The following is a 27,406-nucleotide window of genomic DNA, read 5'->3' as shown; positions in this document are numbered from 1 at the left end:
GAAACACAGAGTGTCTCTGCTGTTCAATGGGCCTCCAGCAAGTTCAGCAGGGTCTGGAGGCTGAACTCTTTTGATGTGGAGAGGGATTGAGGGGCGGGGTGGGCAATGGACAAGAATTGCAAGAATTCCTGGGAAATCCTGTAAGCTTAAACTTTTAGTTCCCCAGCCCTATGCAGTCTATAGGAGAATAGTCCCTTCATTGTTAGATTCAGACAACTGAACACATACCTCCTGTGGGGGGGATTAAATGGATCCGTTTCTACCAAAATGAAAAATGAGAAGAGAGGCTATAAAAGACTTTATTTTTTTGAAGTAAAAATAACAGTACTTCTTCTTTAAGTAATACAAGTGCTCTTAAGTTAAAATAGGTTAGTCTGTAGGTGAAGAGTAACATGATGCGTTATTAGCATAATTAATATTAAATTATAGATGAGAATGCCAGTAATATTTTCTAAGACACCAAAAAAAAAACCCAACCAAACACACAACATTAATCCCGCCTGAGTCAAAAGGGAGAGTATAATGAGTAGCGCACGTGCCTGTCTGTGTGAGTGAATCACTGCTGGCTGTGTTCAGCTGGGAATATAACTGACAATGACAGGTAATTTTAATAACACGCCTGTTATAGGCACTAGTAGATCATTGCAACAATAATGCTGTCAGTTGGAAATAAGCCAGTTAGTGACACTAATGAATACACATATTTTCAATGCACTAGTTTCCAACGGGGGTGTCATTAATTAAAAATGGGAATAATGTTCAACATAGACAAACTGAAATTATTATTCTGATTGTTAAAATTTATGATCCCAATGTTGCCAATGTATAGTGGTACCTTATGTCATGATCAATGGTATTATTTCAATGGGATTACACATGGAGTAAGACTCTGAGCCTGCAAAGATTCCTGAATGAGCTTAACTTTAAGCACTGTGAGTAGTACCATTAACTATTTTTGGCTTGTTTTTTATAGGACCCTAGACCAAGTTTATAGCTCACTTTTACCTTTTTTTAAAAAAATGTGCTGTTAAGAGAGGTACATGCAGAATAGCAGTTCATTTCTCCCACACCAGTCTGTTTCTCTGACAATGCAGTGGACATACCTCTGATGCAGCATTACAATCTGTGTTTTGCATGTACTCCATAAAGCATAGATTCTAAGGCCAGAAGAGACCATAGTGATTGTGATACTTTATACCCCAGGGAAACACCTAGCATCCTCATGTTCATCCTTACAAAATGATTATGTGGTATCGAATTCAAAGTTTATCCTGTCAGTTGTCTTTGGAATACGCATGATGCACTAGGCATTGTTGTTAAGTGATGTTATAGTAATTGTTGTTACAATAATTTCATAGTAGTTGTAGGTTGTAATTTTATGTATATAGTTATGAGGCTGAAAATGTGTCCTCATGGCTTTAAATAAGCCCAGGCAAAAACTCTCCAAGAGCAGAAGGCCATTCACACCTCATCAGGGCATGTATGGGACAAACCCAACCCAGCCTTACAGGAAAAAAGGACACTGGTCTGGAAAACAACAAAGTATCTGTCAGATTCTCAAGTGAGTCACCCCATTTCCTTTGGTCAGTTTGGGACTGTGATGAGGTAATGCTCACCTGACTCTGAAGGGGGGGAAGCCAAGAGGGAAGAAAGAACATAATATAAGGGAGAGATGTTTGCCATACTCTCCTCTCTCTTCCACCTCCATTTTCAGACATCACCACCAAGCAAGTGAAGTGCTGATCAAATGGAAGAACCTGGCTGAAGGACAACCAGCCAGCCATTGATGAGAAGCATCTAAGTTTGTAAGGGCATTGAAAGTGTAAAGATCAGCTTAGAATGCATTTTGCTTTTATTTCATTTGACCAAATCCAACTTGTTATGTTTTGACTTATAATCACTTAAAATCTATCTTTGTAGTTAATAAATCTCTTTGTTTATTCTACCTGAAGCACTGTGTTTGGTTTAAAGCATGTCAGAGACTCCCCTTGGGATAACAAGCCTGGTGCATATCAATTTGTTTGTTAAATTGATGAACTCATATAAGCTTTCAGTGTCCAGTAGCATAACTGGGCACTGCAAGATGGAGGTTCCTATTATTGTGTCTGGGACTGGAGATATTGGCTAGTATCATTTGGTTGCACAATCCAAGGAGCAGCTTACATGCCAGAGGCTGTACATGAACAGCCCAGGAGTGGGGGTTCTCACAGAAAAGCAGGGTAAGGCTGGCTCCCAGAGTCAAGGATTGGAGTGACCTAGCAGATCACTAGTCCAGATAACACCAGAAGGGAACGTCACAGTGATCATCTAGTTTGACTTCCTACATAGCATAGGTCATAGAACTTTCTCAAAATCATTCCTGTAGCATACCTTTTAGAAAACTTCTAATCTTGATGTAAAAGTTGTTAGTATTGGATGCACCCTGTACACCGGCTGAAACAGCAGCACTTAGTGACTGTAGGGGAGATTATCAAAGACACAGATTTTAGGCACCAAACCCCATTAGTGTCTTCAGAAATCTGCCCCTTAATATGGATGGCTACTGTGAAGTTATAAGTAACTTAGAGGAATGGATCCGATAGTACAGCAGTGGGAAACAATAAGTTGTCAGCTACTCAGCTATTTTTTATAAACTCGGTCTCCTATCCTGTTCTCAACAACATTTTTAGTTACTTGTTAAGGGCATCACTGAATATATATTCATAATTACTTTCTCTGTCTCTATGTGATGCAAGCAAATACTTATTAGTTCTCTCTATGGAAGTTGAAACCTAAATACATCAATGGGCAGCAATGACAGGTTTCCTACTGAGCTGAAACTTCTCTAGTGATGAGTCTGACCAGGAGGTCTGTGGCAAAAAGAGATAAAAGAATTTTTGCTTTCCCTAAACAGTGTCTAGCTACTTCAGAGTATAAGATCTATAATTAAGTGCATGAAGGAGAAGAAAAATACAAGTAGGAGACTTAAAAGAAACAAAAATGCTAATATAAATTAGTGTTTCCCACATTATCATAGTTTTACTTTCCTTTGGATTAGATAATGGCTGTGGCCTTTTTTAATTGAAAACAAACTAGGAGTGCCTTGGGAATATTGGAATAACTGCTTCAACTAGCAAGGCTTGCAGAGTAGGTCTGACAGACATGCATCAGGTGGGGAAAAAACGAGATCTTTGGCTAATTCTCAAATTCAGTATTTCAGGGGTTGGCAACCTCTGGCACGCGGCTCACCAGGCTGGGCCAGTTTGTTTACCTGCCGCATCGGCAGGTTCGGCTGATCGTGTCTCCCACTGGCTGCCGTTTGCCATCCCAGGCCAATGGGGGTGGTGGGATACCGTAGCCAGTACGTCCCTCAGCCTGCGGTGCTTCCTGCTGCCCCCATTGGTCTGGGACGGTGAACCGCGGCCAGTGGGCACAACGATAGGCTGAATCTGCCGATGCAGCAGGTAAACAAATAGGCCCAGCCCACCAGGGTCCTTATCCTAGCGAGCAGTGAGGCAGAGTTTGCTGACCCCTGCAGTATTTCCTGGATATGATGGCTGTCCATTGCCAGCTTGAGTGCAAAACCCATGAATACCAGAAGTATCATTCAACACATTAGACCAGGGATCAGCAGACTTTGGCACGTGGCTCACCAGGGTAAGCACCCTGGCAGGCTGAGCCAGTTTGTTTACCTGCCATGTCTGCAGGTTTGACCGACTGCAGCTTCCACTGGCCACAGCTCACCATCCCAGGCCAACCGGGGCTGCAGGAAGTGGTGCAGGCTGAGGGATGTGCTGGCCACAGTTTCCCACTGCCCACGTTGGTCTGGAGTGGAAAACCACGGCCAGTGGGAGCCGCAATCAACCGAACCTGTGGACGTGGCAGGTAAACCAACTGGCCTGGCCCACCAAGGTGCTTACCAGGTGTGCTAAATGCCAAAGGTTGCCGATCCCTGGATTAAGATATGTAGGAGAGCTATGTCTTTGAAAAAAGGTGGTGGTCAGGGGAAATATTGAAATTTGTACACCATCACACTGCCTATCAGCAGCAGCATGGAACAATCTCCTTTCATAATCTTCAATAGGTATGCAATTCTGCTTGTATATGAGGAATAAAAGAGGCTTATTTCCTCTATCCAGGTAAATGGGTTTGTAAGTGATGATCACCTGGATCACAGAGCCTCCTAGAAGTCATACTGAAGGACTTTTGGCAATTGTAATTGTGCCTTACTGTGCACTTATCTGTTGCTACTAGAACAGTGGTCGGCAACCTCTGGCACGTGGCTTGCCAGGGTAAGCACCCTGGTGGGCCGGGTGAGTTTGTTTACCTGCCGCATTGGCAGGTTCAGCAGACTGCGGCTCCCACTGGCCACCTTTTGCCACCCCATGCTAATGGGAGCAACGGGAAGTGCTGCTGGCCGAGGGATGTGCTGGCCATGGCTTCCCGCCACTCCCATTGGCCTGGGACGGTGAACCGCAGCCAGTGGGAGCCTCAGACTCTCGAATTTGCTGACATGGCAGATAAACAAACTGGCCTGGCCCGCCAGGGTGCTTACCCTGGCGAGCCACGTGCCAGAGGTTGCCGACTCCTGCACTAGAAGTATATTTACATTTTCAGAGGTACGAGAACAATTTCACAAAAAAGATGAGAATAATTTGTCAGTGGCTTCCTTGGGACCTAGATAATCAGAACAAAGTCATTTGCTCTGTAATATGTACAGATCCTTGACTACGCCAGACAGACAGCATTTAAAAATGTTTTAGCAATATCTTCAGAGAGTGACAAGGGTAAGCAAATAACTGAGTTTTTTCTAGATTAAACATGACTTGCTAGATTCGAGCAGAGCACCAAGTACATAACTTCAGCAGACATAGTGCACCAAAGGGACAGAAGTTTAACTTTGCAGTTAAGGCTGGATCTAATACATATCCAACACAGCAAACTTCATTAACGTGACATTAAGGTTGCAGATATGTATTAGTGCTTGGAGTGAATATTACCTTTCAAGAACATATGAGCTACAATATACCTCAAAAATTTTGTTGTGTTTTTTTTTAAAAAAAAAGCTCCCCAAAAGATAGAAAAACAACAAAGTGATCTCATATCTGACCGAACAATACTTATCCTCAAAGGCAACGTGTACAACACTATCCAAAGATATATTGGGAACTTAAATTAATAACTCTGCTAGACACTGAAAATCATGGTTTCAACGAAGACACAGGTTTTATGGCTCACTACAATTTATAGCATACTAACCCTTCTTCTTTTTATGACTTGCAGAGGTGTTAATTGTCCACTTCATTTTAACATATTAGCACCTTAAGCATAACAATCTGTCCCATCTTGTATTTAGCTGTGATACTCTAGATATGTTTCTAGACCTGAAGAAGAGTTCTGCATAAGCTCAAAAGTTTGTCTCTTCCACTAACAGAAGTTGGTCCAGTAAAAGATATTATCTCACCCACCTTGTTTCTAGAAAAAACAGTAAATGCAGAATTGAGGCTGCACTTCTCCAAGATCCCCAAACTGTCTTAAATCTGCCACTGCAGAGATGCTAATCTACCATCTTCCCATGCCTTTTCCCATCTACTCTTCACCTGTAGTAGAGTACTGAAAAGGTTCTTCACAGATCTAGAGGTAAAGAGTTCCTTTTTAACAGAACTCAGGAAGTCTGCAGATAAGAAGGCTGGCAGGGGAGGGGAGAATGGGATTTGGAGAGGTGAGGGGGGAAGGAGAGACCAAGGGGTATTCCTTTTTTCCTGTCTACATATTGAGGTCTGCCAGAGTGGTGAACTAATCAGAGGCTTAAAAGGGGTGTCAGCTCAGAATACTGAATTACTAGAACCCAAGGCTGAGCATTTGTACAATCGTAATTAATTTCCACCCAATAACTCCAATATACAACCAATAAATTTTGCCATCCTCATCCTCTCCTCTTTCCAAATACTTGGTTTAAAAGGAAATGGAAGACTACTGCAACATGTCCAGAAGTTTAACAAATCCAGGCTCTGGTGGACAAAAGGACCAAAGTGCTGAGCTCTGGCAGTATGGAATGAGGAGAGAGGCTGTGTCTCAACAAACCTAACCATTTAGGGAATAACACCTACCTGAACTTCTCTCTGAACCCTCTGACAGGTCTCGTAAGGGCTGCAGAATCAGAGCTCCCTTCCTGAACACCTCAAGGAGTGAGGGTTGTGTGAGAATTTGTGAATGTGGAGGGCAATGGGGAAATGCTAACCTCTTGTTTATGGCCTTTCTGAGGTCTGCAGAAGGGGATAACCCTCTTGTAAGATTTATTTATTTAAGCAAAAAATAAAAATCGTCCTTAATCAACAAGTCTCCCAAGTAATCAGGTTACACTGTGAGCTCTCTCCATGCAGGGACATGAACTAGGGGAAGATTTTCAAAGGTACAACTGACAGTTGTGTGCCTAAAACCCATCGCAAATTGATGAGGGCTGGCCACTTAAGTGCCATCTATGACTTTGAAAATTTCCTTCCTAGAGACTTTATTAATAAAACAAATAAAGCAATAAAGCAATTGTATGGATCCAGCAGTCTCTTGACATGTTACACTAAACATGTCAGAGCTGGTGTTCCTTAAGGTATCCCAAAACTAAAGTGAGGGTATTGGTTAAAGTTATGGTCAAAAACACAAGATCTCTGGAAAGGAAATCCTGTGAAGTCAACTTTCTATTTGTGCCTTTGAGTGAAGAATAGTAGGAATGTGAAACAGTGGTGTTCAGCAAGATATCTAGTTATTTTTGGTTTGGGATACAGAATAACTACAGATGGCTTTAGTTTAGACTGACCAATTTTAATTTTTTTAGCAAAGGCACCTAGAGTCTTGAGTAGACACCTATATGTTAGGCAGATTATGAACAATTATAAATCAAAATAAACACATTCAATAAATAGATAGATATGTTGTTTCCACTCTACTATGCCAAGCCTTTTGCTCTTCTACAATGACAGCAATACAGATAAAACACTATTTAATATGATGCGGAAAAGGTTGGTTTTTAAGGGCAATGATTGCTGTCAAAAGGCAGCAATACTGAATATAATACATTACAGTAATGGCCTGTTAGAAGTTGCAAAGTTTGAGAAGATTGTATTTGCAAGGACGAGTAAGCCATATCAGTGTGATTATTTATGGCAATCATTCACAAAACCATATACAGATTAAACTTAACACAGAGAGGTTTGAAATATCTCAAGGACGTCTCAAGAAAAAAATGTAGAGTACAGTTTCAGTTTCAAAGAACTGGCTTCAAAATGATAGTTGAGATTATCTGACTACCCTTCAACTTCGGCTGCTGAAGAAGTTTTGTGTTTTCTACCCCTTTTTAAGAAAAGAGCAGTGCAGGAATGGAAAGGAGCATCTGGAGAAGCCAGAATAACAGCTTGATCATTTGATATTTAGTGCCAAATCACTTTATATAGCAGCAAAATGCATATAAATCCCAATATACGACATAAACTGCTTGTGATTGCATCCAACCAAACCTTAAGGAAACTCAGCTTCATCTCAGGATGTATGATGCTGCCCAAGAGGTGAAGAAATTATACAAATGAATCTCTTATCTTCTTTTTCGTCTCCCTCCATAGAACCTTGGCATTAGTATAAATAGATATTTCTAGTATTTGTTAGTTAAAATTGTTCCTCTCCTCTCAATTTCTGTACAAACTATTGGACAAAGGGTATGTCTACATTAAAATGTAAGTCCAGCTCAGGATAAAGCCTAACCTGCTCTTCCAGGTACACTCAAATCACACTAACCCTTGGCTAAAACTCAGGGTCACAGGACTCCACGTGGGGAGGGTCCAAGCCTGAGTCAAGCAGAGACTCAGAGTTCAAGCCTTATTGCTTTGCAGTAGAGACACAGCACCACTGGATTCATGCTCTGGGAATCTGCTAGAAATATTCCACAGTCCCATTCCACAGTCCACCGACTTCCTCTCTGCCCGGTGGGCTCAACTTCCCTCCCCCTGCCCCTGGCCCCGCCCTGCCTCTTCCCGCCCCTACATCACCCTCACCCCACCCCCATTCCACCCCTTCCCCAAAGTCCCTGCCCCACCCTGCCTTTTCTCACTCCAGTTCCGTCCCCTTCCCACCCCTATTCCACTCCCTTTCCCCAAATCCCTGTCCCTACCCTGACTCTTCTCCACCTCCTCCTCTGACTGCACCGTGTCTCCGCTCCTCCCGCTCCTTCCTAGAAAGTCCTAAGCGTCGTCAAACAGCTGTTAGACGGGGAGTGGGGTGGCAAGCGCTTGGAGGGAGGGGGAGACGTGGGGAAGCAGTGCGCTCAGTGAGAGAGAAGGAAGGGGAAGCTTGGCTGCTGGTGGGTGTGAAGCGCTTGCTAATTTTTCTCCATAGATGCTCCAGCACCGGAGCACACACAGAGTTGGTACCTATGCACAGTTCCACAGGCTGCCTTTGTTTGGCCTTTGATCTGTAAAGCTTGGTGAACAGTCCAGTTTTTCCACACTGCACCACAACAAAGGGCTAGAGTGATAACATTTTGGTGAGGTGCTAAAAAGTCTGGGATACGAGTGGTTTGACATAGCCTATATAATGCAATATAGCTGCTGGAGCCCAAGATTTGGACCCAGGCTTGAACAATTCCTAACCTGAGATTACAAATGAGTGCAGACACTCAAGCCCCAGATTAACAAACCCAGGGTCTGCTAAGTCGAGGTCTACTAATTCTGGGCTCACATTGTAGTGTAGATACACCCTAAGAGATCTTGGCATTATAAACACTGGGCTAAAGGTCAGAGGAGGGAGAGGAGAGCAACATGGATGTGCACACATACAGAGAAGATTTTTCTTAAACTGGCCTTTTAAAAACTGTTTCCCAGCTGAAAATAATCAGGTCAAATTCACAAAGAGTTTCAATTTGATTGAAACTGCAGTTTTTCAGCAAAATCAACTAGTAGTCCAAAAATATTCACCCTGTTTTACTCTTAACACATGTGTACAGTCCCCCTGATGCTGCTGACTCATTTCATTCAATAGAATTGCACTATGCCGGTCACTAAGGAAAGGTGGTGGTTGATTGAGTTATCTTGAAACATATAATCTTTAAAATGAGTTATAAAGTCCTAAAACTTTTTGTTCTCAAGAAATCCGTGTTAAGCATATTGCTGGATGGAGAAACCGCAGAGGAGAAAAATGAGACGTTCAATAAAAGTATGAAGTATTTCTATCTTGCCTTGATTTTATATGCAGAATTAAGCTCTTCTGAGATGTTCCTTTTTGTTCCTATAAGGAAAGAGAAAGCAAAATGGTGGAAGTCACCTGTATGAATAATATCTTCCTAATTTTGATAGCAAATAGTGAAATCAATTATTTTATTACATATTATGCCAGGGATCGACAAGCTTTGGCACCTTTGGTAAGCCCCCGGGAGAGCCGGGCCGGTTTGTTTACCTGCCGTGTCCATGGGTTCGGCCAATCATGGCTCCCACTGGCTGTGGTTTGCCGCTCCAGGCCAGTGGGGGTGGCGGGAAGCAGCAGCCAGCACATACCTTGGCTCGCACAGCTTCCCACACCCCCTATTGGCCTGGAGCAGTGAATCACGGCCAGTGGGAGCTGCAATCAGCCGAATCTGCGGAGGCAGCAGGTAAACAAACCAGCCCAACCTGCCAAAGATCTTATCTGGTGAGCCGTGTGCCAAAGGTTGCTGATCTCTGTATTATGCAGTGCTTTGGAGACGGTTTGAAAAGGTAGGCCCTAATTCCAAGAAGCTTACAGTATGAGACCTGATTTCCAAGATACTAAATGCTAGAATTAAACTCAAATCTGAGTATAAAAACTAGAACAATTAGATACAATCATTAAAAGCTTATCTTAATTACAAAATAATTTCTTTAATTTTTTTAATGCAGCCTGTTATTGAGATTTCAGAGTTTGAATAATATGAACAGTTTGAATAGTTGGTGTTTTTCCATAGTTAACATCATTCATGCCAAAAAAAGAAAAAAGAAAGAAAAACAAGGTAAGCATTACATTTTTATAAAAGATCCCTTCTAAATTAATTGTAACTAATGTCAATTAAATTTATTGTATTTGTAAATCCTCAGAAATTTAATTCTCCACTCAAAGAGTAAGTCCTTTAAGTCTGAATAGGAAGCACTATGTAATTCATACATAACAAACAGGGTTAACTCCCTGCTTTAAATGTGAAACTTAGCTTAAGCTTGATGATGGATTTATAACAGTGCTTCCATAATATAGCCAACATATACTTCTTTCTGTTGTTTGTCATGCTCTGTATATGACTAAAAATTTAAGAGAGTCAAAAATTAAAAACCTGGCAAAATAAATAAATAATTGGGAGGGGAATGGAGTTATACTGTATAAATATTTGAATAATTGTACCTAGATTTGGTCAAAATTATTTGTTACACATAAAATTCTTTGTGCTAATGGTTCTCCAGCCAATCCTAGTTTCTGTAAATGTTTTCCTTATGTTAATAGCATTACAGTGACTGAGTACAATAGGATGAAGCGTAGGCTACAACTAGAGGTTCATTTGAAATAATAAAAAAAAAACACTTAGTTCAAGCCCCCAGTTAGACCCTTATTCACATGCACAGTTTGTTGGGGCTTAAAAATAAAACTATTGGTTGTCTTTAATATTTTCTTCACCCATTCAGCAAGCCCATAAAAGATTTTAGGAACTTAGAAACACAATTGCTTTATATTTAGGAATGAGACAAATATCCAGTTAAGTAATAATAATAAGTTAATATGAAACACTCAATAGATATGAGGTATGGCAGACTCCACAGTATGTGCTGTTACTTACTGGTCAGCTTGCTGGTCCTTACCTTTACATTACTCCAAGCAAAACCTACACTTAGCCTCTTTGCAAACCCAGTCTGAATTCAACAAATCATATGAAACCCAGGATCCTCTTAGCTTGCACTAGGTATTTTCTTTAATCTATTCTGGTCAACTGAGAGCAGTTCTTCCCAGGCCACCCCTACCATTGACACTACCTGACTACATTTTTCCTGGTCCCCCTAACGTATTGGAATTGATTCCCCAAAGGGGTTTGAGACATAGGGTGAGAACCTCTATCACAGAGAAAAATAATACTCACAAATAGAATTCTTTATTCTCACCTTTATCCAGCTTGGATTGAACTAAGTACTTTGAGCCCAGTGAATATTAAGTTATGGTGTCCAACTTTTTCCATAGTATACATCTTTCATAAATTCATACACTCATATACTTCTCCACATAGATTGAGTTTTATAACATACTCTCTCCATTCCAAAGAAAAGAACATAATGAAACTCCAGCTAATACAACAGTTCATCTTTAGCTTCAACATAGTCTCAAATATTGAAATAAAACATGCTCACAGCTAGGAGCTCTTTCAGCTTTCCCTTTCCCCATACTGTAGAAGCCAGAGAGCTTTTTTATCTATAGGCTTTCTGGGGCTTTGTGATGGGGTGTATAAGTGCCACACTGGGGGGTTCAATAAGCAACCCTGGGCCTGTAAGGCCCTGCCTAGCTGCACCAGCTCACAATGGAAGCAGAGAAATAAAGGGACAAGCCCAGATTAGCCAGGATGGACAGAGTAAGGAAGTAGTCCTAGTCTATTAGCTCCTGCAGCTTCTCTGCAGGAGATCCACACCACTTGGACCAGACCCCACTGCCAAGCCACAGAATGCCCCAGGGAGACCAGGAATGGTGAGTCTTGACTGATGGAAAAGAGACGCTGGAGCACTACAGGGAGACTCCTCACTTGCTGAGACAATAAGCAAACTCTGCTGTGACTTTGGAGTAGATAGGGACATGGTAAGAGGTGATCCAGGGAGCAGGCTTGAGGACATCTGCTCTAGTCTGCATATCTGATCTGCCAATCACAGGGCCATGAATGGAACATGGTAGAGTAGTGAGGGGCCGGGTTCCCCTACTGTTAACCCTGCAGACTCTCATCAATGACTGCAGGCTGTTGCCGTTATGTGATGTTACTGGGTGCAGAAGCAGAACCCCCAACAGGCCTACATAAGTATTCACCTTATACTTTGGACAAACAAGTTTTTATCTATAGGTTGTTCACACACTGTTCATTTTTACAGTTTACAATTGGTTGCCCGCAAAAGGTCATGTGAGTCACATGGTATTTTGTTTGCTCTCTGATTGTGTGATAGCCTTTTAAAATGGAACAATGACAAATGATGAACAACAAATTTCCAGTACAAGTATTCATAAAATTAATCATTCACACTAAAATTTGTGTAATTTTTGACATTGACAAAAAAATTCACAGATACCCAGCAGCCGTCCCAAAATTCATAAATAGTGAGTTTATTACATATATTACATATATAACAAATAGTTACATAAACAGCATAGAGGAAAGTTGTGTATTTGATAGAAATATATATTCACAACTTCATTATTTAACCCATTATTTCATACATTTTCCTATGTGTAGGATCATGACGATAGTGGAATAAAAAGGAGAATATAAGGAATAATGGTATGAAATTAAGAATGGGAAAATTAGATTAAACATAAACAAAATATTGGTCAATTTGAAATGCACCAGGATGTGGAGAAGAAGTCATAGAAGACCCATTGCTTGGGAGTTAAAACTCTGACTGTCAAAGTGCATGAACTGTAAAGAACAATGCTATATTGACAATGAGCTGAACTGGATGATTGAAAAAGAATTGTGTTTGCCCCTCTCACTACGCTTTCCACCTCCCGGAAATATTCCCAGAAAAAGGTCATCTTAAAAATATAGTAGCAGATGATTTTTTTTATAAAAAAAGTCTTTTACTAGACTATCTTTTTTCCTCCTATGTATCAGATACCAAACAAGTTCTTTCAGGCTCTCACAGCTCTAAAGTAGATTTCATTCTCATAGCATGGAAGATTGATATTCCTCAGCAAACTATGTCAAGACAAGAGTCAGACTAATGTTTTATTTTTCCTTGATTTCCAAGTTGTCATTTATACAAATCTTAAACATAGTTTGAGAAGTTTTGAACAACTATTTAGTGAACTGTGAAAGAAGCTCTACAGGAAATTGTTTTTATGGACTAAATCCACTTTAGAAATAAGTAGTTTAAGGCCCTATTTTCAAAGATGACTGGAAAGGAAGCAATTCTTCATCCAGTCCATTTTTCAGTTCCTTTCAAGCCCACTTTGCAACATGCAAGTGATGATCTCAACCTATTTATGTGTGTCAGAAAAATTAGAGAGGAGCTCTAATATTTCAGGAAATACTATAATTTTTTGATAAATTTCAGAAACTATTTTGTTAAAATAATTACAAAATATTTGTAACATTTTCTAGTAATTATGTGTTATCAGTTCTGACTTTTCAGTAGAGAACTTGATAGAAATTTAGTTATCTATGCATTTTATTACTCCTATCAGTGTTGTGATGGGGCAAGGCCAGATGGCTAGTAAAGTACTGAGAAATAGGTATGTTAGCTCCAGGCTAAACAAATCCCTAGTACCCTGGTAACCAAATGGCAGTTGCTCCAGGTTAATCAAGGCACCTGGGACCATTTAAGATCTTTCTAGAAGACAGTAGAGATAGCTACTTTAATTAGAATACCTGCAGCCCATCAATGCAGGCTAATCAGGGCACCTGGGTTTAAAAAGGAGCTCACTCCAGTCTGGCAGAGAGGAGCAAGGAGAGAGGTGTGTGTGAGGAGCTGGAGGCAAGAAGGCAAGGAGCTGAGAGTAGAGAGTGTACTGGTGAGGATTGAGGAGGAAAGTGTTATCAGCACCAGGAGGAAGGTCCTGTGGTGAGGATAAGAAGGTGTTTGGAGGAGGCCATGGAAGTGCCAGGAGTTGTGCTGTTGCAGCTGTTACAGGAGGCACTATAGACAGCTATGATCCACAGGGCCCTGGGCTGGAACCCGGAGTAGAGGGTGGGCCCAGGTTCCCCCAAAACCTCCCAACTCCTGTTCAGACACAGGAGGAGCTGACCCAGACTGTGGGTTCCACAAGAGGGGAACATCAGTGAGGTGAACAAATCCGCCAATAAGCGCAGGACCTACCAAGGTAGAGGAGGAACTTTGTCACAGTGTATATATGCACTATTTACATGATAGCATCATTTTGTCCAAAAGAACATCAATAATTTATGCCTTTTAGGAAGATTGTTTTCATTTTTTTCCTCCATGCTGTCCCAAAAGAGGAAGGGAGAGGAGGTAAAACTGTACTTTAATATTTCTCTTTGATAAAAAGGGCATTCTCCTGTCTCTGATGTATTTATCTCAAAGAAACTGTGATAAAACCACACAATTTCTTGTTCAAGGAAGACAGAAAGGGTGGTTATAAGAGTCATTTTTAATATATGTGTGCATCATGTAACAAGGGACAGACATTTGTAGAAGACTAAGTATTGAGCCTCTTAGTACGTCACAGAAAACACATTGACAGATCTGGAGCCACCATAAGAGACATAGAAAAATGTGATTTGATAAATAGGAACAGAACAAGAAAAGGAGAAAACCTGATATCTCAGCATAGCTTTAGAGGTGGCCCATGTTAATTGTCATGTTCAGGCTCGACAAAATGCTGTTGCACTGACATGCAAGAAAACAGTGGTTTGCTGTTGAATCAGAGAAATAAGTTAGATTTATTAAAGGATTGAATGTAAATGCCTCAGAGAAGCATAGAGACTTAAGATGGGGAAACATGGACGGTATTGTAAAAATAGGAGCAAAAGAAAAAAATATCAGAAGAAGGGAGTGGTGAGGTGGTGGGGATAGAAGAAATGTATCAAGACAACCTTATAATTAGAGCTGGTAACAACTCAGAGTTTCTGTGCCATGGGAAGTTTTAACATTTTGAATTTAATATTTGCTCCAAATGAAACAAATAGATGTTTTTTAAAAAATCCTGAAAAATAGAAATGCTGGAGAAAAAAGTTTGAGAGAAGTTTAGATGTGTTTGAAGTGTTTCAAAATTAATATTCCTTTTCTATTTTATTATTTTTTACATTATTTCATGACATCAGTAGCAGTAGTGTATTATATTACACAACTTGACATAGTATGGCACTTTAAAACAATATGAGAATGTTACAATAGTAACAGGATACACTTTCATCTGAAAACAAGGTAAGAAGGAGATTACTAGTGGAGTTCCTCTGGATCAATCTTGGGAGCAATATTTTTTATTAACAACCTTTGCACAAAGAGTACGACTGTGCTAATAAAATATGAAAGGCATCATCAATACAGAGGAGGACTGGAATATCATACAAGAAGTTCTGGATGACCTTGAAAACTGGCATGACAGAAGTGGGATGAAATTTAATAGTGTATGACCTTTCAATTTATACTTACAGTCTAATAATATGAATTTCTGCTACAAGCTGAGGGCTCATCAGTTGGAAGAGGCAGAGGAGAAGAGAGACCTGGGTATGTGGGTCAATCACAGGATAACTAGGAGCCACCAATGTGATGGTGCTGTGAAAAAGGCAAATGTGCTCCTAGAATGATAAGGCATTTTCAATAGAGATAGAGAGGTGTTTATGCCAAAGATCAAGGCACTGATAAAACCTCAGTTGGAATACTGTGTACAGTTTTGGTCACCTATATTCAAAAAAGATTAATTTAACCTGGAAAAGGCCCAGAGAAGAGCTATTAGGATGAGCAAGGAAATTAGGGCCTATTTTATGAAAGGAGACTAGAAGAGCTTGGCATGTTAACTCTAGGAAAAAAAAGAAGATTCAGAGGGAATGATTGCTGTTTATAAATACATTACTGGGGTAAATACCAGAAAAGATGAAGAACTATTTAAGCTAAAGACAATGTTGGCACAAGAACAAATAGTTATTAACTGACCATGAACAAATCCTGGCTGAATATTAGAAGACGGTTTCTAACCATCAAAGGGGTGAGGTTCTTGAATAGCCTCCCAATAGAAGTTGTGGGGGCAAATAATTTATTTAATTTTCATAGAAAGATATTCAAATGTATGAGTTCAGTTGCATGACAGGGTTGCGTGTGGTTACAATGAGGGGGGTTCACTAGTCTGGGGGCTCACTTCCAGTTTATGTCTAATGTTTCTAAAAGCTCATGCTTCAGGGTTTCAACTGGCTATCTGTGGGAGCCAGGATGGGATTTACCACCAACAACAATATATTAGATCATTTAATCTCCTTCCTCTGAAGCATCAGTGATGGACATAGCTGGAGATATGACATTGGATGAAGGGGGCTAGGGCTCTGAGGTGGAATCAAGCTTTCTCTCTCAGGTGCTTGGCTGATGGGTTCCTCCTCACATTCTTGCTCTAACTGAGCAATATGTGGTGTTGGGAAGGAATTTCCCATAGGTAAGATTTGCAGTGAGCTGATGGGGATTGCTGTTGCCTTCCTCTGCAGCATCTGGATGTGGGTCACTTGCCAAAATTATCTGGGTATATCGCAATCAATTCTGTGTCATTGTGGGGGTCTTGGGCATGGTGCATCTCCGACTCTTGTATTCTGTCTATGGCACACAACAGTCTCATCTCTTGTAGGCTCTAATACTTGGATCTAATTTTAGTTGTTGGGTTTAGTTGGCAGTGTTGGTGGCCTTTGACATACAGGAGATCAGACTAGATGATATGGTGTGATTTCTGGCCTTAAACTCTATGACTTAATGTTTTTATCTGTTCTAAGTATCAGCTTCTCTGAATGTTTTGTTAATATAAACCACAATATTTTCAAAAATAATAACAGAATATTTCAACTCCTATATTATACATATAATAATATGTGGTATGTTATGCACTACTAATGATGTAAAAATAAATATAACATAAAAATAGAAAGAGAAAATTTTGAAACAAATTTCATTCTGAAACTAAATTTCACTGTTTTTCTTTCATGGGAAATTATGTCAAAATCAATATGATTTTGCAAAACAAAATCAAATAATCAATATGTCATTTTCTGACTGAAAACTGTTTTGAATAAACATTTTCTGACCAGCTCTCTTTAGAATGAAAGAAGGAAATGAATTCCTCATAACCAGTTGAGAAGAGTCTGGGAGGAAATGGCACACTGAGTGTCTAGGAAAGAATATTTATGGATATCTTATATCTGTTATGTTAGTTTTTGTTTTATTTTGTTTTTGTTTTTTAAACAGGTCTCTCTTCTCAGAGAAATGAAACCTAAAATAAAAATGCACTTTACTTAAAAACAAAGAAAACCCAAGTAATTCTATTCATTTGAGGGGAAAAAGACAATTTTTTTACCTTTCAGGTACGTTCTTATGCTTTGAAAACTAGATCCTTCTAAGGTGTCCCAGTTGGGCACTCAAAACTGTTGCACCCAGAATCATGCTCACTTTTGAAAATCTTGGTTATATGACATAAATCCTTTCTTGGTATATGGCAGGAGAGTAAAAGAGGATTTCTCATTATTATATGCACTGATGTGACTGTTTTAGAGCTGAGTTTTTAGTGTACTTGTCATAAATGTAATGTTTTACCATGCCTATAGTTAGCTTTGGTGAACAAATCAAACTAGAGTGGAGAAACATCTCTTGATACCCATAAATGTTCTGTTGTGTTCAATATCTGATATCTCTTTATATGGAGCTGTCTTCAGTAATACACTGGCAGCTGCCCTTTTGATGCACTAATATGTCTAGAAATAGCACAGGAAATTGCCATGCCGCATAGGTAATATACTCACAGCTTTCTCATCCTTCAGCAAGCAAACCACTGAAAGAATCTGTAAGGGTATTGCCTCTTTTAAATTGCACACAATGAGCCAATTTTTTCCTGACTTCCATTCCATTATATCAATGAGGTGGGAAAAGAGCATAAGTCATGGTAGACTTTCTTCCCTTGAAATGGATTTTTAGAAGAAGAGGGGACAGAAACATGACTGTCTCCATAGAATATAGAAAATCCTAAGCATCAAAATAATTTTTCATAAAGGAATTTCTCTGGTTTATTCAACCAAATGAACAGAAAAAAGAAAATCCTTTGAAATAGACTTTTAAGCAATTTTTTTGGCAGAGGGCATAGCTGAATTTGTCTTCCCTCATCCTTGTTCTCTTTACGAAATGAACAAGGGAAAAAAGGAAACTGGGAGGGACAATACACTAGGCTTTTTCCTCTGGAAAAAAATGAGTGCTGTGCACAAGCTACAATGAGTTGGACTGTGCTATTTTAATACCTATTGAAAGTTTCCCTACGTCACAGCAACATACTCTTGTTAATTGGAAAGGTCAATGTGACATAATAAATTGTCACATTGTAAAAGCAGCTGTAGGTGGTGGACTACTTCTGAACTAAGAACTAAGGTGTTGTCCAACTAGCTCAGGGGTCGGCAACCTCTGGCACGCCGGTCGCCAAGGTAAGCACCCTGGCGGGCTGGACCAGTTTGTTTACCTGCCACGTCAGAAGGTTCAGCTGATTGTGGCTCCCACTGGCCGCAATTCACCGTCCCAAGGCCAATGGGAGTTGCGGGAAGCTGCGGCCAGCACATTCTTCGCCTGTGCCACTTCCTGCCACCCCCATTGGCCCAGGACAGTGAACCGCAACCAGTGGGAGCTGCAATCGGCCAAACCTTCTGACTTGGCATGTAAACAAACTGGCCCAACCCACCAGGGTTACCCTGGTGAGCTGCATGCCAGAGTTGCTGACCACTGAGCTATCTCTAATCAACCAACAATCCTCTCAGGATCAACATAGAATCAAAATTCAACTCTTACTCCATGTGATATACAGATAAATTAACTGAGCAGACTGGAAGAGCTAAATTTGAATGAGGGTTATTTCTTAGTTGCAAAAATCAAAGAAGCACACTACATTTGCCAGTCTTCAGTGCAGCTGGTGCTGTATCAATTCACCCGTGCTTCCATTCCAACTTAATGTAGCTCTAGTCAAATTTCTGTAATTAATGGACATTCTTCTAAATGGAATGTAGAGGATATGGATCTACTTACTTAGATGATGTAGTCATCTATGGTTCCACTTGGAGTGAGCATCTAGAGAAGATACTCCAACAATTGGGATTAATAGTGAACACTGGAAAATGTGTGTGGGCCCCAAAAGTGATCAAATACAAAGGGAGGCTTGTGAAAACTCAAATAGAGACAGTTCAAGCCAGTTTAAAGAGGCCAACTTCAAGATTCCATTTCCCCTTCCCTCCCCCCATTCCCCACCAGGGATTATAGGATGGTGTAGAAGGTTTATTCCACTCTCTTCCATGCTCAATGCATGTCTAACAAAACTAAAAAAAAAAAAAAAAAAAAAGATGAACTGGACAAATGAATGCAAACAAGCCTTCTAGGCACTGAAGAAAACTACCTGTGAATTCAATACTTCAGAGTCCAGATATTTTCAACTGATTGATGTGGGGCCCGCATGGGACCAGTTTTATTGCAAAGAAAAGAAGGGATAAAACACCTGGTGATATATGGGAGCAGGAAGTTGTTTCCATGCGAGAGTAAATATCATAGAACTGGAAGGGACCTCAATAAGTCGTCTAGTCCAGTCCCCTGCACTCAAGGCCAAACTAAGTATGATCTAGACCATCCCTGACAGGTGTTTGTCCAACCTGCTCTTAAAAATCCCCAAAGATGGAGATTCCACAACCTCCCTAGGCAATTTATTCCAGTGCTTAACCACTCTAAGAGTTAGGAAGTTTTTCCTAATGTCCAACCTAAACTGTCCTTGCTGCAATTTAAGCTCATTGCTTTTTGTCCTATCATCAGAGGGTAAGAAGAACAAGTTTTCTCCCTCATCCTTGTAACAACCTTTTATGTACTTGAAAAATGTTATGTCCCCTCTCAGTCTTCTCTTCTCCAGACTAAACAAACCCTTTTTTTTTTTTTTTTTCTGATCTTCCCTCATAGGTCATGTTTTCTAGACCTTTAATCATTTTTGTTGCTCTTCTCTGGATTTTCTCCAATTTGTCCACATCTTTCCTGAAATGTGGTGCCCGGAACTGGACACAACATTCCAGTTGAGGCCTAATCACCACAGAGTAGAGAGGAAGACTTCTCATGTCTTGCTTACAATACTCCTGCTAATACATCCTAGAATGATGTTTGTTTCTTTGGCAACAGCATTACACTGTTGATCCACTCTGATCCCCATATCCCTTCCTACTGTACTCCATCCTAGGCAGTCATTTCCCATTTTGTATGTGTGCAACTGATTATTCCTTCATATGTGGAGTATTTTGCATTCATCCTTATTGATTTTCATCCTAATTACTTCAGACCATTTCTTCAGTTTGTCCAGATCATTTTGAATTTTAATCCTGTCCTCCAAAGCACTTGCAACCCTTCCCAGCTTGGTATCATCCGCAAACTTTATAAGTGTATTCTCTATACCATTATCTAAATAATTGGTGAAGATATTGAACAGAACTGGACCCAGAACCGATCCCTGTGGGACCCCACTCATTATGCCCTTCCAGCATGACTGAACCACTGATAATTACTCTTAGGGAACAATTCTTCAACCAGTTATGCACTCACTTTGTAGTAGCTCCATCTAGGTTGTATTTCCCTAGTTTTTTTATGAGGTCATGTGAGACAGTATCAAAAGCCTTACTAAAGTCAAGATATACCACATCTACCACTTCTCCGCATCCACAGGGCTTGTTAGTTTGTCAAAGAAAGCTACCAGACTTGTTTGACACAATTTGTTTTTGATAATTCCATGCTGACTGTTTTTATTCACCTTATTTTCTTCTAGGTCAGGGGTTGGCAACCTATGGCAAGCGTGCCAAAGACGGCATGCGAGCCAATTTTTCATGGCACACTGGAGCCTGCCGGGACTCCAGCAAGAAACTAAAAATCCTGCCCTGCCCTGCGCGCTGTCCTCTGCCTCCACTTCCCCCGTGGGGGCAGGGAGGAGAAGCATAGCCGAGAGCACAGGGTGGGCAAATGGCCCCACTCTTCCGGCACAGCAAGCTGCTGGGTCCGTGCTCCCGGGCCGCAGCGTGAGGCTGAGCACAGCAAGCTGCCGGCCCCTCCCCTGGAGCCCTGCCACCAAACGCATTGCTCTGGGGGTCGGGGTTGCATGCTCCTGAGGGCAGCGTTTGGCTCCGCGGGGAGACAGACACACTGCCCGCTCAACCAGAGGGGCAGGGCTATGTGCTCCTGCGGAGCAGCGTATCTAGCTCTGTGTGGAGCTTCATGGTAAGGGGCCCAGGGCTGGGGGGGGGGTGAATAAGGGGTGGGGACAGTTAGGGGATAGAGAGCAGGATGGGTTGGATGGAGGGGGTTAGAGGTGGGGGGGGTTGGATGGGGCATGGGAGTCCCGGGGTTTGTGAGGGGGCAGAGGGTGAATAGGGGTCAGGGCAGTCAGGGGACTGGGAGCAAGGAGGGTGGGGGGTCTCTGAAGGGGGTGGTCAGAGGACAAGGAGCTGGGAGGGTTGTATGAGTTGGGAGTTCTGGGGGTCATGTCAGGAGGCAGGGGTGTGGAAAGGATTTGGGGCAGGCAGGGAGTTGCGGGGATTGGATGGGTCGGGAGTTCTGGGGGTCCTGTCAGGAGGCAGGGACTGGTTGGATAGGCATGAGAGTCCCGGGGGTCTGGCTGGGGACAGGTCTGTGAATAAGGGTCGGGGCAGTCAGGGGACAGGTAAGAGATAGAGTCCAGTCTGGGGACAAGGAACAGGGAGGCTTAGATCGGGGTGGGGTCCCAGGAGGGGGACAAGGAGCAGCGGAGTTGAGAGTTATTAGAGGGGCAGTCATCCAGCACTCTTCCCTGAGCCCTGACCCCCCCGAAACACACAACACGCTCTCTGCCCTGAGCACCGCACCCCCTCCGAGGTCCCTGCCCTGAGCCCTGTATCTTCCTCATACATAACCAGCCCTCTGCTTGACTCCTTCATCCTCTCCCCACCCGCAACCCTAGCCCTGACTCTGGCACCCTCACCCATACCCAGCGCCCCCTCTGCCTTGACACCTACACCCCCTCACATACCCAGCCCTGACTCCAGCCCTCTGCCCCCAGCCCTCTGGGTCCTGGCTGCCAGCCCCACACAGCCCGCTGCTGGTCTGAGGTTCTGGCTGACGGACCCTTGCCAGCTGGGGTCCCGGCCGCAGGCCCTGCTCAGCCCTCTGCTGGCCTAGGTGAACAAATCCCAGACCAGCAGTGGGCTGAGCGGGCCGGCAGCGTAAGATCATTTTAATTTCATTTTAAATGAAGCTTCTTAAACATTTTGAAAACCCTGTTTATTTTACAATACAACACTAGTTTAGTTATATAATATATAGACTTATAGACAGAGACCTTCTAAAAACATTAAAATGTATTATCGGCACACAACTTTAAATTAGAGTGAATAAATGAAGATTTGGCACACTGCTTCTGAAAGGTTGCCGACCCCTGTTCTAGGTGTTTGAAAATTGATTGCTTAGTTATTTGCTCTATTATCTTTCCAGGTGTGGAAGTTAAGCTGACTTGTGTGCAATTCCCCGGGTTGTCCTTATTTACCTTTTTATAGATGGGCACTATATTTGCCCTTTTCCAGTCTTTTGGAATGTCTCCAGTCTTCCATGACTTTTCAAAGATAATTGCTAATAGCTCAGATATCTCCTCAGTCAGCTCTCTGAGTATTCTGGGATGCATTTCATCAGGCTCTGGTGATTTGAAGACATCTAACTTGTCTAAGAAATTTTTGACATGTTCTTTCCCTAGTTTAGACTCTGATCCTACCTCATTTTCACTGGCATTCACTATATTAGATATCCAGTTACCACCAACCTTTTTGGTGAAAACCGAATCAAATAAACAATTTAGCACCTCTGCTATTTCCACATTTTCTGTTATTGTCTTTCTCCCTTCATTGAGTAACGGATCTACTCTGTCCTTGGTCTTCATCTTGCTTCTAATGTACTTGTAGAATGTTTTCTTGTTTCCTTTTATGTCCCTAGCTAGTTTGATCTTGTTTTGTGCCTTGTCTTTTCTAATTTTGTCCCTACATATGCATGTTATTTGTTTATATTCATCCTTTGTAATTTGACTGAGTTTTCACTTTTTGTATGACTCTTTTTTGAGTATTAGATCACTGAAGATCTCCTGGGTAAGCCAGAGTGGTCTTTTGCCATACTTCCTATCTTTCCTATGCAGTGGGATAGTTTGCTCTTGTGCTACTATAAATAAGGAATGTCTGTCTGTAAAAGGAGAAGTGGAAAGCCTTAAGTACTAGCTACATGGAATAACTTTTGTCATTGAAACTGACTATAGAGGTCTATTGTGACTATAGAATATGAGAGATTATACTTCCAGGATAACTAGGTTGTTCCTTGCACTGCAGTCATCTGACTTAACCATTTTACCAGGGAGTAAAAGTTCATGGGCAGACAAATAAGCTCAGGCTAAAAAAAAAGGGGGGGGGGGATGTGACAGAATGAATTGTCACATGATTGAACACTATCCCACCTGCAAAATCCTCTGAGTAACAGCTGTAGATGATGGATTACTCCTAAAAAATAGAACTAAGGTGTAGTGTGACTGGTTCTAATCACTCTCAATGCTTTCTGAGGCTGCTGGGAGTAGGAGGGGGCTGGGTCCTCTATAAATTGGATCAAGATCATTGTGAGGAGGTGTCCGAAAGAGAGGCAACACCAGAGAAGAGTATGTTGCAAAATGAATGTGAGGGGAAACAATTCCAGAAAGAGGAGCTCTAAAGACAGCACCAGATCAATATCTGAGGAGAAGACACTTAGAAAATAAAATACTGGATTTGGGACACAAGCTGTAAATAATTTGGAGTTTCCAGAGAAAAAAGGTGAGCACGAATAGACTTTGGCCACACAAAGCATGGAGAACATATTAGGAAATGAGTTTAAAAGTAAATCAGTGTTGATATCAAAATACAGGTGCCCTTTTTTAAGAACTGCTACATTCTTTGGCTTCATGGTGGAAGAGTGGCTAGGATAAACATGAACGGTGCTGTGACCCTGTACAACAGGTCTCTATCCGTGTAATGGGGAGCTGGGCCCAGTTCCATGCGATAGAAGCCACTGATATAGAGTGAGGGTTGGACAGGGTAACTCTCCATCCTCACCCCCAGTCCAAACCAGGCTGGGATTAGGGTTGTAGTACTAGGATGGAGGGTGTTGTTGCAGGCGATTGTGCCCTCTCGGCATAGTAATGCAGCGGCAGCAGAGGAGGAGAATGACATTGGCCTATTGGGCTGGCCACACACACACACTTAGAGCATGCATGGGACATAAGAAAAACCCACAGACAGTAGTGGGTCATCACATTAAAATGTTTCAGAAACACTGTAATAAAGTGTTGACTTTATTGGTATTGAACTTCACTAATTGGGGAAAAATGTTCTAAGTAGTTGTTCCCATTATGTTATAAATTAATGTTGCATGATTCAAGCAAATATTAACAACGTTACATAATTTATGTTTGACAAGGTCAGCTACCTTCCTTTGAAACATTGTACTTACCTTGCTATGTTGCAAATGCAGAGGATTCAGTCTACAGCTAAGTTACCACACACAGGTGCAAAGAGGGCAATCTACACAATATCCCTAAATATCTGCTAGGAAATTGGAGGTTTTATATTGTTCAACTTGCAACATCCTGGCAGATTAGAATTGTCTGGTAAACTGTGATAGACATTGAGACACAGCATCCCACAAATGTAAATCAGAGACCTTGAAATCTGAAAATGGCAGAGAAAGAAAAGCACAAAAAACTGTGAGATGTTTGAGGTGAAAACTGATGGAAAAGTTCATAGATGACTAGAAATTTAATTACTGAAGCTTTCTGTGCAACAACTCTACCACAAAAACCCTTGACAACATAGCATTAAAAGAGTATGAAGAATGTAACCTGAATAATGGATTCATACCAAATTTGAGTCATCTATGGCAATTCTGCTTACCAAGAATATCTCAAAGTCACATAAACAAATGGAAGAAAAATTAAAGACTTGTGATGGAAACAGCATTGTCACCAATGAGAATGTCATTGGTATGTTCGACATTTGAGTTGTTTTTAGTGACCCACAATGTGAGCTGAAATTAAATATGTTTCTTTTGGATAGTGTGATTTTGGACTCCGTGAACTTTCAGACTGTCAGTCAAGCAATGGGAATTATTGGATACATTGAGGTTTCCTTTGACCAGATAACTGTTCTTGTGACAGACAAAACAACAAATGAATAAAGGCCTGAGAGTGGTGCACGTAGCTATTTTTTCAGAAAATTGTACATGTGACATTGTTTCTCATTTGTTAAACTTGGTTGGTGATATGCAGTGTGAAAAAGTAAATGTCCTGGTAGTCACAGTAAAATGAGCATTTGCAGCCTATCCTGCTTTTAAAGCTATTGTATAGATTTGGAGAATAAAGTAAAGAGTCAATGTATTCCACTCATTCCAGGTATAACACACTGTACAGCTGGTTTAATGATGCTTTGTTTCACCTATCCCATACAGAGGACTACATTTTATTTTTCAAAGAAGAGAGGGGTCGCTCAAGCAGCTTGTGAGTTGTGAATAATAATTTGTGCCAGTCACCAGCAGTACCTGAACAGCTGAACATTCTGAAGAAGTGTGCAGTTCCTATCATGGATAGTTTCATAAAATACCAAGATTCTGTGATATTGGTTACAAAATGTGAATGTGACATGTGTGACCACATAATCTGGGCAAAAAGTAGTGCAAATGAATGTGAACATACAATGAGCAGAGCAGCACTGCTTAACTGCATTGAAAAAATTGAAACAGAGTGACTGCTGCCAGATTTTGTCAGCCTGCAGCAGCATTTTTCAGTGCTTGCAGGATATTTGACCAAACCCAAGCGAAGTAACTCATCATATCTGAGAATGTTGCATTTGAGGCCATTCCACTTTTTGAAGATAACAATATCATTCAGTGTTAATAAATGAACACTGCCTATGAAATGCAATGTAAGAATGTTTATCAGTTTTGGAGAAATGAGAAAGCAAGTTTCCTAAAACTTTCTGTAATTGGTATCCAGTGATTGATGTTGCCACTAAATAGAGTTGACAAAGAAAGTATTTCAGGATGATCACTGCTCCATCAAAGCATCAAACTATTCTATGCACGAGGTCTTATAGTAGAATAAATTTTAAAATAAATACATAAATAAATAAATGTTACCATATTAGATTCCTGTCATTTTCTCTGGCTCTATATGTAAAAATGTGTCACTACAATTTACTTTGTTATTTGCTAAGATAAAAAAAAATGTTTACTTTTTTCTCGGTTTGTAGGAAGACTACTGGAGAGGGATTTAAGAGATTTAATATAGTATTTAAAGAGGGATAAATAGCTGAATTTTCAGACCCATGATTTTTAACACTGTTTCCCCTTAAAAGAATAACTCTTACCATATTTACCATCACAGCTCGATTTCTTTCATTAAAAATATGTTGTGACAAATCTGAAGTCCTACTCATACCTATCTCATTCTTTCTCTTATTCAGAGACTTAGGAGCTTTAGTTTAGGCACTTGTGTGTGAAAATGTTGACCCATGTCCTCAATTTCTTTAAATTTTTATAACACTGTATGTTACAATATAAACCAACTTTATATGCAATTGAGCAGATATTAACTCCCCTATAAATGTATTATGGAGTGTCTGGCACCCCCAATGTTACATACTGTACAAATAAATAACAAAGAAGGTAATCCATGCCCCAGAGACCTTACAGTCTAGGTGTCAGACACAACAGATAAATAAGACAGACAAAAGAAGTCAGAGTGGGTTGTAGGTAAGATAACAAGACAAGCAACATTTAGTAGAAAAGATGTCACTGCTTGCTACTTACCTAACCAATGTCTTGTGTCCTGCTATCTAAATATATATGTAGAATTACATTTACTTAAATACAAAGTGACTTTCTAAACCAAGTTCTTCATTGAAGAGAGAATATTTGGTCTGTTGATACAAGTGTAAATGTATGACAACCACTCTGCAAAGTAGCTTATCGGTTAAGAAACTGAGTGAATAATAGGCTCCTAAAGGCCAGTTTCCACTAAGCACCATTTTTTTTTGTATTGCAAGAAACAATTTGCTATTTTTGCTATAAAATATTAGTGTTGTAAGATATAGTTGTTGTATATTGTGTTATCATTGCAGTATATTGAGGATTTTACTTTTGATAGGCATTTTTTAAATTAAAATCACATTATCAAATTCTATCCTAGGTTATACTACAGCAGGGGTCAGTAACTGCTGGGACGTAGCTCACCAGGGTAAGTCAGTCTCTTTACCTGCCATGTCGGCAGGTTCATAGATTCACAGACTCTAGGACTGGAAGGGACCTCGAGAGGTCATCGAGTCCAGTCCCCTGCCCTCATGGCACGACCAAATACTGTCTAGACCATCCCTGATAGACATTTATCTAACCTACTCTTAAATATCTCCAGAGATGGAGATTCCACAACCTCCCTAGGCAATTTATTCCAGTGTTTAACTACC

Source organism: Chelonoidis abingdonii, chromosome 1, assembly GCF_003597395.2.
Source record: "Chelonoidis abingdonii isolate Lonesome George chromosome 1, CheloAbing_2.0, whole genome shotgun sequence".
Taxonomy (NCBI): domain Eukaryota; kingdom Metazoa; phylum Chordata; order Testudines; family Testudinidae; genus Chelonoidis; species Chelonoidis abingdonii.
The sequence above is the reverse complement of the archived record's forward strand: the minus strand, read 5'-3'. Positions refer to the sequence as shown.